Source organism: Lepisma saccharinum, chromosome 8 (genome assembly GCF_977018435.1).
Source record: "Lepisma saccharinum chromosome 8, izLepSacc3.1, whole genome shotgun sequence".
Classification (NCBI taxonomy): domain Eukaryota; kingdom Metazoa; phylum Arthropoda; class Insecta; order Zygentoma; family Lepismatidae; genus Lepisma; species Lepisma saccharinum.
This window is the reverse complement of record NC_139236.1, coordinates 45,782,944-45,787,611: the sequence shown is the minus strand read 5'-3', so window position 1 is coordinate 45,787,611 and position 4,668 is coordinate 45,782,944.

The window sequence follows — 4,668 nt, the reverse complement described above, 5'->3', positions numbered from 1 at the left end:
ATCAGTGGTTCATTTGATTTAATCCGGTCTTTGAAAATGTGTGCGGTGCGCGGATCGTAAACTGTAGTATTACGCACGCGTGATAAGGTTTATAACGAAAAGAAACTTCTGGGCGAATGACTTCATTTTCTGAATGAGACATCAAGCAGTGGCCTGGTTTTTTTTTAAAAAAGCCGAGTGGGGTAGGTGTTCTTTTGTTTATCTTAAAACAATCACTACCAGAAGGCAATCTGATAACACGCTTGCCTGTGATCTTTTTTAAAGCATTGAAATGTTCTTGCTCTTTACTCTTGGCTGCATATTTTTGAAATGCTAAAATCAAATCATGCTGGGTCCAACGAAATCCACAATCTGCTCTGGAAAGCCCCTTTGAGGATAGGCCAGATAAATTGTTTACAATGTTGCAACATATTTGCAAAATCAGGAGGAGTTACATAAACTTAAGTATAATCATAGAAAAGTTAAATATCTAAATGGATTGTTTCTCAAGTTTTAAAAGAAGGAAAAAGAGTCGTTGGCGAAAGGTGAGCTGAATTTCTGTACTCCGACAGGTAGAAAACAGCCCAGGAAAAAGCGAATACAAATTTCGTTGAAAATCCTCCGACCATTCCGCTCCCTCCAGGTTGAAACACTGCGAACCAACATCGCTGCAGAGAATGGAGTGGGGAAATGTGGTTCGAGATGTGCAACAGCTATTTGCAGCGTCTTGTTTTTAAACTTGTCAAGTTATACCGATAATTTACCTCCCTTTGGAAAGATTGGAGACCTCTATAATTCCATGTTAGGAGCGTAATTTTAATATATTTGATTCCCTTCCAGTGCCATCATCGGGTAATGGCTGAACTACACATTATTTATCTCCTCTGTGAGAGGTAGGATCCCTCATTTCAAAAGCGAGATTTTAGTATATTTTATTTCAGCGATATCATCGGGAATTAGCAGAACTATAAATCATACACCTCCCTTTGGAGGTATGTAGAGGGACGTAAATAATCTGTAGTTCAGCCATTTCCCGATGATGGCACTGGAATCATATATATTAATATTACGCTTTTAACATGGAGGTATCCAATCTTTTCCCATGTGCCGTAAATAATCTATAGTTCATCCATTTCCCGATGATGGTGTGGAATCAAATATATTAAAATTATGCTTTCCTTTAACATGAAGGTATCCAATTTTTTTGCAAGTGCCGTAAATAATGTATAGTTCATTCATTTACCAATGATGGCGCTGGAATTAAATATATTAAAATTATGCTTTTAACATGGAGGTATCCAATTTTTTTGAAAAGGAGGTAAATTATCTGTAGTTCAACAATTTCCCGATGATGGTGTGGAATCAAATATATTAAAATTACGCTTTTAACATTGAGGTAACCAATCTTTTCCCATGGGATGTAAATCTGTATCTGAAGTTCATTCATTTCCGGATGATGTTGCTGAAAACATTTTCCTAAGGGATACAAGTAATTAGCTCAGCAATTTTCGGATTATGGTGCTGGAATAAAATATATTAAAATTACCCTTGGTAAATAATCTGCAGTTCAACAATTTGCCGATGATGACGCTGGGATCAAATATATTAAAATCGCGCTTTTAATATGGAATTAACCAATCTTTTCCCATGGGATGTAAATCTGTAGTTCATCCATTTCCCAATGATGGCGCTGAAAATATTTTCCTAGCGGATGCAATGCAATTAATGTGTAGCTCAGCAATTTCACGATGTTGGTGCTGGAATCGACTATAATAAAATCACAGTTTTAACATGGAGTAACAAATCTTTTCCAAAGGTAGGTAAATTATCTGCAGTTCAACAATTTCCCGATGATTGAGCTCAGTGACGTTCACTGAGGAGTAGCTAGTCTAGCAGAGATAGATCAATCAATCTCACGTCTCTAATTATTTTCAAATCACAATATTTATTGTCTTGAAGCCAAAGTTTATATGCAACACTTTTTTCCACGTGCTTCTCGTCCCTCGATGTGATCAGCGGGTAAGGCTGGATACCCTAGCTGGCTTTCCCTCCGCCTGACTAGTTCCAGGTATAGGCAGCTTCCCGAAGGGAAAGGGAAGTTTTCTGCCTCTACCTCCCTTGGCCCCTCCCCTTAACCCCCCACCCCGCTTCAATGGTTGAAAGCCGGTGCTTTCAGATCCTCCAGTCTATCTCCTATAGGACAGATAAGGGATTGGTTTCCCTTCGATTCCTTTGTAAATTCTCTAAATAACTCGGGGGAAAATTTTCTGCAGTACTTATGTTCTCTGTGTTTACACCACAACTTTTTACACTTTGTACAGTGTCTCTCAAAAGTTTTAGAACAACGACATTTTAAACTAGGCAACCCAAATTACACAAAGAGTTGGTGGGTTGCGTGTAGAGTTAGGCTCAATTTCAGGGTTGCCACATGCACAATAGATATTTATGAAATATGCGAAAGAAATAAAAACAAATATTATTGTATAAAATTATAAAAATATCACTATTACATCGCAAATAACAAAATTCTTTCTGAAAGAAAAAAGAATAGTATTTCATCGCTGATGAGTCTACAGAAAAGAAAAGAGGTGCCTGCTTTCAGGAGCGACAGCTTGTAGGGTAATGGTTATCTTTAAGGATTGTCAACCTGATGGTCGTACGTTCAAACCCCTCTGGTGGCAGAACATTTTCCTAAGTTTTAGACATATCCCATTGTGTTCATTGTCCACACCTTGTGAAACGGAATGATTCAGTTTGGAATTAACGATGGGGGGAGGGGAATATTAAATTACAAAATCTCCATTTCAACGAACCGAGTAGTGGAGAAAAATTGCATGATTCTTATAAATATTAAAATTACATTCATGTTTTCAGTGATATCATCCCAGGTAAAATCAAAGATCTTACGTGAAAGATTTTATTTTGCTCTGAACTCAGCCAAAACTCATTTCGCACCGATCTAATACATTCTCCAATACATTTCAAAATGTTATTGAATGTTTCATGTCGATAATTTGATCAATGCATCAATTCTTGACACTAAGACAATATTTTCTGCAACTACTTGTTCTCTCCTCTCGTCTCCAGTTCCTTCTGTTCTTCTCTCCTATTTCTTCTCTCCCCTCCTTCTCCTCTGCTTTTATCTGATATCGCCTTCCCTACTTTTCTTGCATCTTGTCTCCATCCCACTTTTCTCCACTCCTCTTATCTCCTCTCCTGTCTTAGATTTCAGACTCCACTGCATTTGTCTTTTCATTCTTCTCTTTTTCTCTCTTTTACTCTACTCTCCACTCCCCTCTTCTCGTCTTCTCCACTCCTCTCCTCTCGTTTTCCTCCTCTCTTTGCATCTTTGCTCCATTCTCCTCATCTCTCCTCGAATCTTTTCCCTTTCTTCTCACTACTTCTTCTCTCCTCGTCTATCCTCTCTTTGTTCTCACCTCTACTTTTCAACTTCTCCTTTTGCTTTCTCTGTCTCCTCTCCTTTGTCACCTTTCGTTTCCTGTCACTTCTTTTCCTCTCTGTAGACTCTTTAGCGATGAAATACTAGAAAACCTATTTTTTTTCTTTCAGAAAGAATTTTGTCATTTGCCATGTAATAGTGATGTTTTTATAATTTTATACAATAATAATTGTTTTTATTTCTTTCGCGTATTTCATAAATATCTATTGTGCATGTGGCAACCCTGAAATTGAGCCTAACTCTACACGCAACCCACCAACTCCTTGTGTAAATTGGGTTGCCTAATTTAAAATGTCGTTGTCCTAAAACTTTTGAGAGACACTACAATATGTATGTATAATATGGGATGTAGTTTTATTTGTATATGAATGGGAACATACTTGTATTATGTGCAGACAAAAATGTTATGGTTTCTTTTATACTCTTTTTTCAAATATGGAATATATAATGATTAAAAAACAAATATTTGCTCACACTCTATCTCTCGCTCTCGTTTTAGTACTTTTTTATTTAAATATACTAATATTTTGGTCTCCAATAAAAAATATGGTAAGCTAAACAGTCATAAATACGGATGTATTAATTTGGGCAAGAGAACGCACGTTCTAATTGCTGCTGTTGGTTTGGTTTATTTTACTTCGCTTTTCTGCCACTTTTGGTTATCGCGAAAATGAGGATGAGTGATGATATGATGAAATTGATGAAGGGACCTCACAAAGAACAATTTAGACCGGGATTCGAAATCGTGACAAGCGTGCATTCTTGTTCCTGTGTGTTGAATTTTTGCCACCTTCCATCCCTTTTTCATCTAGTTGTATAGATTTAATCGCGATAAGTAGTTAATGACCTTATGGAAGTCATGAGGGGCAATCATAAACAGAGAACCCTGCACCCCTGATTTCACAGTGCCCTGCAGATGCACTGGGAGGAAATTATTTGTATTTTCTTTTTCCTTTCTTTAGCGTTGCTTTTCCATCACTTTACCTAACTTCTGCCATGACGGATGAACGTTGATTAAATTAAACGGATGAAGAGTGGTTACAAAGGAACACTCATGCACAGTCCAGGGCTTGAGCCCGGATCCTTCAGTAATGAGATCGTGGGATAGGGATAGAGAAATGAGGGAAATCAAACAATGCATTTTTTTTATAAAAAAAACGTTTATCACATGCAAACATGTTGTTTCAAAAATCCAATTGAAATTTACCACTGAGGAAAAATGCAGTTTG